The sequence below is a fragment of the Schistocerca piceifrons genome, unplaced genomic scaffold (assembly GCF_021461385.2).
Source record: "Schistocerca piceifrons isolate TAMUIC-IGC-003096 unplaced genomic scaffold, iqSchPice1.1 HiC_scaffold_954, whole genome shotgun sequence".
Taxonomy (NCBI): Eukaryota; Metazoa; Arthropoda; class Insecta; order Orthoptera; family Acrididae; genus Schistocerca; species Schistocerca piceifrons.
In genome coordinates this window covers 1,110,001-1,120,000 of record NW_025729228.1, presented here as the reverse complement: position 1 = coordinate 1,120,000, position 10,000 = coordinate 1,110,001, and the positions used below count along the sequence as shown (strand labels likewise).

Below are 10,000 nucleotides of genomic sequence, written 5' to 3'. Positions count from 1 at the left end.
GGAACGGCCCCACCCCGCGGCGAGTGGAAAGGCAACCGGACACGACCCCGCCGCAGATTGCTCCGCGCGGGCGGCCGGCCCCATCTGCCGAGGGTGGAGGCCAGTGGCCGGATGGGCGTGAATCTCACCCGTTCGACCTTTCGGACTTCTCACGTTTACCCCAGAACGGTTTCACGTACTTTTGAACTCTCTCTTCAAAGTTCTTTTCAACTTTCCCTCACGGTACTTGTTCGCTATCGGTCTCGTGGTCATATTTAGTCTCAGATGGAGTTTACCACCCACTTGGAGCTGCACTCTCAAGCAACCCGACTCGAAGGAGAGGTCCCGCCGACGCTCGCACCGGCCGCTACGGGCCTGGCACCCTCTACGGGCCGTGGCCTCATTCAAGTTGGACTTGGGCTCGGCGCGAGGCGTCGGGGTAGTGGACCCTCCCAAACACCACATGCCACGACAGGCGGCAGCCTGCGGGGTTCGGTGCTGGACTCTTCCCTGTTCGCTCGCCGCTACTGGGGGAATCCTTGTTAGTTTCTTTTCCTCCGCTTAGTAATATGCTTAAATTCAGCGGGTAGTCTCGCCTGCTCTGAGGTCGTTGTACGAGGTGTCGCACGCCACACCGCCAGCCGGCTGTGCACGCTACCGAGAAAGTACCGGTATGCGAACCGCCAGGCGACGGGCGCGCATCGCACGTTTGAGGAGACGCGGCCGGCCCCACAGGCGGCCGCGACACTCCCAGGTCTGCGAAGCGGGGCAAACGCCGCGCGCTTCAGTATACGTAGCCGACCCTCAGCCAGACGTGGCCCGGGAACGGAATCCATGGACCGCAATGTGCGTTCGAAACGTCGATGTTCATGTGTCCTGCAGTTCACATGTCGACGCGCAATTTGCTGCGTTCTTCATCGACCCACGAGCCGAGTGATCCACCGTCCTGGGTGATCTTTTCTCAGTTTCCGCCGTCTCTTTCGAGACGGTCGCATAGGCGGGAGTGAGGCGTGTGGCGGCCCCTGTTCCAGCGTTCTGTGTCCAACGGCCTCACGGCCGACGGGCGTCGTACGGCTCCACACCGGAGCGGACAGGCACTCGGGCGAAAGTCATTCAAAACCGGCGCCAGGCGCCAGGTGCCGCAGGCCAGCCGCTCCAGCGCTTCAGCGCTCGTACCACACAACATTGCCGCTAGTTTTGAGAGGCACGCGTGGTTCCGCACGCGGCGCACGGCTACGGCGAGCCGTACAGGTAGCGTGTTGCGCGACACGACACGCACATCGAAAGACATGCAGTCTAGTCGGTAATGATCCTTCCGCAGGTTCACCTACGGAAACCTTGTTACGACTTTTACTTCCTCTAAATGATCAAGTTTGGTCATCTTTCCGGTAGCATCGGCAACGACAGAGTCAATGCCGCGTACCAGTCCGAAGACCTCACTAAATCATTCAATCGGTAGTAGCGACGGGCGGTGTGTACAAAGGGCAGGGACGTAATCAACGCGAGCTTATGACTCGCGCTTACTGGGAATTCCTCGTTCATGGGGAACAATTGCAAGCCCCAATCCCTAGCACGAAGGAGGTTCAGCGGGTTACCCCGACCTTTCGGCCTAGGAAGACACGCTGATTCCTTCAGTGTAGCGCGCGTGCGGCCCAGAACATCTAAGGGCATCACAGACCTGTTATTGCTCAATCTCGTGCGGCTAGAAGCCGCCTGTCCCTCTAAGAAGAAAAGTAATCGCTGACAGCACGAAGGATGTCACGCGACTAGTTAGCAGGCTAGAGTCTCGTTCGTTATCGGAATTAACCAGACAAATCGCTCCACCAACTAAGAACGGCCATGCACCACCACCCACCGAATCAAGAAAGAGCTATCAATCTGTCAATCCTTCCGGTGTCCGGGCCTGGTGAGGTTTCCCGTGTTGAGTCAAATTAAGCCGCAGGCTCCACTCCTGGTGGTGCCCTTCCGTCAATTCCTTTAAGTTTCAGCTTTGCAACCATACTTCCCCCGGAACCCAAAAGCTTTGGTTTCCCGGAGGCTGCCCGCCGAGTCATCGGAGGAACTGCGGCGGATCGCTGGCTGGCATCGTTTATGGTTAGAACTAGGGCGGTATCTGATCGCCTTCGAACCTCTAACTTTCGTTCTTGATTAATGAAAACATACTTGGCAAATGCTTTCGCTTCTGTTCGTCTTGCGACGATCCAAGAATTTCACCTCTAACGTCGCAATACGAATGCCCCCGCCTGTCCCTATTAATCATTACCTCGGGTTCCGAAAACCAACAAAATAGAACCGAGGTCCTATTCCATTATTCCATGCACACAGTATTCAGGCGGGCTTGCCTGCTTTAAGCACTCTAATTTGTTCAAAGTAAACGTGCCGGCCCACCGAGACACTCAATAAAGAGCACCCTGGTAGGATTTCAACGGGGTCCGCCTCGGGACGCACGAGCACGCACGGGGCGGTCGCACGCCTTCGGCTCGCCCCACCGGCAGGACGTCCCACGATACATGCCAGTTAAACACCGACGGGCGGTGAACCAACAGCGTGGGACACAAATCCAACTACGAGCTTTTTAACCGCAACAACTTTAATATACGCTATTGGAGCTGGAATTACCGCGGCTGCTGGCACCAGACTTGCCCTCCAATAGATACTCGTTAAAGGATTTAAAGTGTACTCATTCCGATTACGGGGCCTCGGATGAGTCCCGTATCGTTATTTTTCGTCACTACCTCCCCGTGCCGGGAGTGGGTAATTTGCGCGCCTGCTGCCTTCCTTGGATGTGGTAGCCGTTTCTCAGGCTCCCTCTCCGGAATCGAACCCTGATTCCCCGTTACCCGTTACAACCATGGTAGGCGCAGAACCTACCATCGACAGTTGATAAGGCAGACATTTGAAAGATGCGTCGCCGGTACGAGGACCGTGCGATCAGCCCAAAGTTATTCAGAGTCACCAAGGCAAACGGACCGGACGAGCCGACCGATTGGTTTTGATCTAATAAAAGCGTCCCTTCCATCTCTGGTCGGGACTCTGTTTTTTTTTTTTTTTTTTTTTTTTTTTTTTTTTTTTTTTTTTTTTTTTTTTAAAAAAATCTTTATTGCCAACAATATTATTTATACATGTTTAGCCCACCTCCTAACATGATTAGTGGGCCATAATGATTATTACATAGTTTAATATTTTGCAGCTAATTTACAAATAGTGTTAGTGAGCTACTTTCTAAGTTCTTAGGTAATATTAAATTCCTACAGTTACAATAATACTTTAGTTTACCTATGCATTCTATTTATGAGATACTACTTTAGGTTCCTGAGTTAGTGTTAATTTCTTGCAAAAGCAATGAGCAGTTTAATTTACCTATGTCTAATCTAGAATGACTACTAACTGCAGCGTCACAGGTGTGCCAGTGAGTATAAACCTACTTGGAGTGGCCAGGCTCCCCGAGCTAACCCCGAGGAGCGTGCCCCTGGCACTGGGCCGGCCGAGGTTAGTAATCGCTGCAGCTTCCTATGTTAGTATTCTAATCTAATCCTACTCTACTAACTTAACCTACGTCTTATTGGTGCTTTGTCGTGATCGGTTTGTTGATCCCATCCCCCTAATCCCGCACGTGGCGGTTTCCAACTACCAGAAGTCGGCCATTCCACGCACAGGCGGTATGGGACTGAGATCAAGTCCTAATCGGTTGGTTGTTCGAGAATTAGGTATTTGATATTTACCCTAGATCCCTTAGGTACTCTATTAAAACCTTTCGTGATACCTCTTCTGCCAGAGCATTCAAGGTATGAAAAGTGTCTTCCTGCCTTAAAAGGTCGTATGTCTGGTTATGTGGAAGTCTGTCTCTGTAAGTTTCCGCCACGTCATTGAAGAGAGGGCACTCGAAAACCACATGTTCGGGAGTTCCTTCCGCTGCGCCACAGTCGCACCCGGGGGTTGCCCTTTTCCCAAACCGACATAAGTATGTCGGATAGGGTCCATGACCAGTGAGGAAGTGGATGAGTCCTCGTGTGGGTTCAAAATACTTCATTGTACCACGTTCTTTGACATCAGGTAAGAACTCAAATGTTCTTCTTCCCGTTTCGTCCTCCTCCCAGTTCCTTTGCCACAGTTCCTCCCCTCTGTTTCTTATCTCCCTTTTATCCTCTACTCTCACACCCATGATATCTATTATTTTTTCCCCATCTCCTTTTTTCACCCAATACCATGCCGCTTGTTCTCTAATTTTGATGTCTAGCGGGCAGAGCCCCATTATAACTAACAGAGCTCCCCCCGGTGACGTCCTATAGGCCCCCACTGATCTTAGTATCATGTTTCTCTGGACTCTTCTCACTGTCATGGCGGGCACGACCCGCGTGAGCCTGTGCGCCCAGACTCCCGAGCCGTAACCCACTACTAATGTGAGGATGCTGTTGTGATAAAGTCTGATAAGATGAGGGGGGAGATGAAAACGTTTATGTCCAATGGAAATGAGATTGTTTAATATTTGTAGAGCTTTCTGTGTTACGGCTTCTATGTGCCTTCCGAAGTTCCATCTCTCGTCAATTATGACTCCCAGATATCGTGCCTCACGTCGCCGAAGAACTGGTGAGCCATCGATTCTCACTGTAGGATTTCTTATTAGCTGACCTTTTAGTAACAGATAAGTAGACTTGCTTGGGGAAATTTTCATTTTCGTTTTAAGACACCATTGGTGTAGTCTTTCAATGGCCCTTTCAATTTTTGGTTCTATATCCTCTCGGCTACGACCGCCGACCAGCAGGAGGAGGTCATCTGCGTAGGCTATCACCTCTAGCACTTCTTCACTTTGTTGTAGTTCGTCTAACAAAGGTTCCATATGCAAGTCCCAAAACAGGGGCCCCAGTACTGAGCCTTGGGGACATCCCTTACTAATTGTTTTTCCGATTCTTCCGCTAGGGGATGATAGCCAAACCTCCCTATCCTTACAATAGCTCCTCAGACACCCATATAGCGGCCCTGGACACTCCTTCTCCCGTAAGCAGGAGAAGAGCGAAGGCCACCACAGGTTGTCGAAGGCGCCACTGATGTCCACCATGATGCCAACGACATATTTGTGCGGGGTCGAGCCGCAGACCTCAGCCGCCAGAGCGATCGCATCAGATGCCGACCGTCCCGGCCTGAAGCCGAACTGCCTGTTGCTCATCCCGCACAGCATCCGATGAGCCGTCAATCTGTCAGCCAGCAGTTTCTCCAAGAGCTTTCCGAATAGGTCCAATAAACAGATTGGCCTATAGGATTTGGCGTCAGTTGGATCTTTCTCTGGTCCCTTCTTGATTATGATTACATTTGCAGTTTTCCAGATCTTGGGAAACTTCCTTTGTTGGAGACACTCATTGAAGAGGCGAGTTAACGGCGCCACCAACTGGGGTGCCAGAAATTGCACCACCTCAGCCACAATGCCGTCTGGTCCTGGAGCTTTCCCTCGTTTCAGGGACTTTATTTGTGCAGCCACCTCCTCTTCCGAGAATGGGTAGACTGCCGTGTTGTTATTGTATTCCATTACATATGCGTCCCGCAGTTGCTTTTGGTTTTCAGTTTCCTCGTCCGCGTTGTCGTCGGGACTCTGTTTTTTTTTTTTTTTTTTTTTTTTTTTTTTTTTATTTCCAATTACATATTAATCATACAATGTAGCCCACTACCTTATATGATTAGTGGGCCGTTATACATATACATTTATTCATCTTTTTGCAGCTATTCTACATTCAACTTAGTGACTAGTTGGTTATGCACTATATGAAAACTACAATGGGCATAGTTATATGTTCTAATTACTAAGTGGTATCCTAATTAACTACTAACTATGGACTAGTCTCTATAGCCTGCAGCGTTACAGATGTGTCAGCTGGAATATAAACCTACTGTAAGGCCTTGCTCATTGAGCGAACCCCAATGAGCGTGCCCCTGACACTGGGCAGGCCATGGTGTTAGTCGCTGCAGGTTCCTATAATTGAAGTCTATAAACTAGGTTCTACAACTAAACTTATCCTAAGGTCAATTTCAGGTGCGTTGTCTAATTTAGGTTATTGGTGCACCCCACTCCCCCTGATCCCGAGCGCGGCGGATTCTCGACTGACGAGTCGGCCTTTCCGGGTTCGGGCGGCTTGGGAATAGGGTACTAGACTTCATCGGTATTATTGTGTCTTAGTATGGGGCTAGTTGGGTTCTCGCAGATAGTCCCTTAAGACTTTCTGTGATACCGCGTTTGCCAGTTCGTTGATAGTCTGAAAAGTGTCGCGTTGTCTTAAGAGTCTGAATGTGTCGTTGTGGGGTAGTTGGTCGCGTAACACAGAGGCCACATCATTGAAAGAGGGGCACTCGTAGACTACATGGTCAGGAGTACCCTCCGGAGCACCACAGTCACACGCGGGTGTCGCCTTTCTTCCAAATCGACATAAGTATGTCGGATAGGGTCCATGGCCAGTGAGAAGGTGGATCAATCCCCTAGTTGGTTCGAAATACTTCATTTCCAATCTTTCCCTAACGTCCGGTAAAAAGTTGAATGTTCTTCGTCCTGTTTCTTCGTTTTCCCATGACTGTTGCCACAGCTGACCCCCTCTTAACCTGATCTCAACTTTGTTTTCTGTCCTACTCCCCAAAATTTCTTCTATCTTATCCATATTCCCCTTTTTTGCCCAGTACCAGGCCGCCTGCTCACGAATTTTAATGTCTAAGGGGCAGAGTCCCATTATGACTAATAGGGCCCCTCCTGGTGTGGTCCTGTAAGCCCCTGTTGATCTCATAATCATGTTTCTTTGTATTCTTCTCACTGTCATGGCAGGCACCACCCTCGTGAGCCTGTGTGCCCAGACTCCAGAACCGTAACCCACTATGGAGGTGAGTATGCTGTTATGATATAATTTGATAAGATGTGGTGGGAGGTGGAAACGTTTATGCCCAATGGAGATGAGGTTGTTGAGTACTTGTAAGGCTCTTTGTGTTACGGTTTCAATGTGTCTGCCGAATGACCACCTCTCATCAATGATGATGCCCAGGTATCGAGTCTCACGTCGTCTGAGGACAGGTGAGCCCTCTATCCTAACTGTAGGATTCCTGACTAGCTGTCCCTTAAGAAGGAGATATGTTGACTTTGTTGGTGAAATTGTCATTTTCGTTTTTCGGCACCAAAGTTGTAGTTTTTCTATTGCACGTTCTATTTTGGGTTCTATGTCTTCTCGGCTTCGGCCGCCAACCAGTAAGAGGAGGTCATCAGCGTAGGCTATCACCTCTAGCACGTCGTCACTTTGCTGTAGTGTGTCTAATAGAGGTTCCATGTGGATGTCCCAAAACAGGGGACCTAGTACGGAGCCCTGGGGACATCCCTTGGTGATTATTTTTGTTACCCTTGTGCTAGGGGATGGTAGCCAGACCTCCCGATCCTTACAATAGCTCCTCAGACACCCATATAGCAGCCCTGTTTGCATGTATTAGCTCTAGAATTACCACAGTTATCCAAGTAACGTGGGTACGATCTAAGGAACCATAACTGATTTAATGAGCCATTCGCGGTTTCACCTTAATGCGGCTTGTACTGAGACATGCATGGCTTAATCTTTGAGACAAGCATATGACTACTGGCAGGATCAACCAGGGAGCTGCGTCAACTAGAGCTGAGCAGCCGGCCGCCCGGGAGTGTGTCCCGGGGGCCCGCGCGAACACGCAAGCGTCCGCTCAATCATTCTGCAAACAGGAGGAGGCTGAGCTCCCCTGCACAATACACCTCGAAACCCTCTCAGGTCCCGGCGGCGCGCAGCGCCGTCCCAAGTACTTGGTCGGGTTCGAGAGAGGCGCAATCGCCCGGAGTTAGGCGAGTAGACGCTTTCGGTGCGACCACCCGTGCTCCCAACTGAGCTTGCCGCTGCCGACAGAGGCCCGGGAGCGTGCTGTCGTGGCATTGCCGGCGGGAGACAACACGCGCCACCTACGGTGACCGGCAGCTCCAACGCCAGCGCCACAGAAGGACAAAAGCCCCACTTGGGTGCCGAAGCGAACTCTCCCAGCACAGCGCACGCGCCAACACATCCGCACAGCTGCGATACAAACCACCAGCGAGAACCGCTGGGGCGACCGAGCAGCAGACGGCGTCGCGGCGCCGAGCGCCGGGCGGCGGCGCATCCTCAACGCACACAGTCCTCAATCGGACCAGCACACTGAAGATGTCCACCGCGCTTCGCACCGGGCCCGCGAGGACCTACTTTGGCCGCACGGCGCCGCGCGCAGGGTGCGCCGGCGCGCAGCTGCGACGCCTGCCGCGTCCGTCGGCCGGCGCGCCTGCCACTGGCCGCCCCCACCAGCCGGCTGTAGCGCGTGCGCCCACGCACCGCGCGGCCAGCACGCCGGGAGGCGCCCCCTCACCGGCCGGGGACGGTCCCACCCAGCCACCGCCGCGTATCGCTTCACACCCAGATGCCGTTCAGTTTCGTCGGCATGGTGGGTATCGCTGGAACAACCGGTTAGTACCTCAACCTATCGTCGCCATCACCGATTCACCCCTAGCGAGAACAACCGCACCACAACAGGTTACCATTTGTTCATTTGCGTAACTTCACCAGAAAACGCAGGCGTCCATCGCCATTTGCAACTTCCACGATTATTGCATGCCTGTGTCAGGTGTCACGCCACACTACGTCTGCCCACATACACGCAACAAAATGTGCACGCCTAGACAATACGTGGAAGGTGGCCCCCGTACGTATGCGATGTCCATTGCTCGAACGACTGTCAACCGGCCTCTGTAGCATGTCGCAGATATGGAACGCGGTGCACCATGCCATCACGGTGTGTGAGGAGAGACGACTAGGTCCGAATACATCAACAGACAGCTCATGCTGATCGCCATCCACGGCGTCCGTTCCTCCCACACGTCTCTATGGCGTACCACACTGCAATCCAGCTCTCATAGGGAGACGACACGTAGCTGCGTGCACAATATTTGCACTGTATGGTCCGCCGTTTTTGGGCGCAGTCGTTGTACGGTCACACATGTGCCACGATGTATCATTCAGTACATAAGGACGAATGTGCAGTACAGATTGTGGTTTACGCGTACGACATTAGCGGACAGTTGACACAGGCCGCACCACAACGTAGCCTGAGTACGTCGCATGCGGAGGGCATTGAACATGCAAAGTTCTCACCAACCAGCTTGCGAAGGCAGGGGGCAAGGTGGGGACGTGGGGAGGGGCGGCATGTACGTCCTGCTGCCATCCACATTACAGTGTACAGCAGGAGCATGTGGAAAGTGAGCAAGACTTGCAAGGTGTTTAACATGAAGCGATACACAGGGGAGCGGGGAGTGCGAGTAGCGAACTATATTGCGAGGGTTGCGGGTGGGCAACACTACACTAATTGAACGAGTCGTATAACAATTACAGAGCAGGTTTAGGCGACAACGTGGGTTACGTTAGGCGACAACGTGGGTTACGTTAGGGGACAACGTGGGTTACGTTAGGGCACAACGTGGGTTAGGTTAAGGCACAACGTGGGTTAGGTTAAGGCACAACGTGGGTTAGGTTAAGGCACGACGTGGGTTAGGTTAAGGCACGACGTGGGTTAGGTTAAGGCACGACATGGGTTAGGTTAAGGCACGACATGGGTTAGGTTAAGGCACGACATGGGTTAGGTTAAGGCACGACATGGGTTAGGTTAAGGCACGACATGGGTTAGGTTAAGGCACGACATGGGTTAGGTTAAGGCACGACATGGGTTAGGTTAAGGCACGACATGGGTTAGGTTAAGGCACGACATGGGTTAGGTTAAGGCACGACATGGGTTAGGTTAAGGCACAACATGGGTTAGGTTAAGGCACAACATGGGTTAGGTTAAGGCACAACATGGGTTAGGTTAAGGCACAACATGGGTTAGGTTAAGGCACAACATGGGTTAGGTTAAGGCACAACATGGGTTAGGTTAAGGCACAACATGGGTTAGGTTAAGGCACAACATGGGTTAGGTTAAGGCACAACATGGGTTAGGTTAAGGCACAACATGGGTTAGGTTAAGG

The 10,000-nt window shown here is 51.9% G+C and overlaps 1 non-coding gene and 1 pseudogene across 1 annotated transcript; both read right to left on the bottom strand.

Moving 5' to 3' along the window:
• LOC124773673 overlaps positions 1–589 on the bottom strand; it is a 4,222-nt pseudogene extending 3,633 nt beyond the window's left edge.
• A 188-nt stretch (positions 590–777) lies between these two features.
• On the bottom strand, positions 778–932 carry LOC124773453. Its single transcript, XR_007014699.1, has one exon. It is a non-coding gene; the product is annotated as a 5.8S ribosomal RNA (ribosomal RNA).
• Between the last annotated feature and the right edge of the window lie 9,068 nt (positions 933–10,000).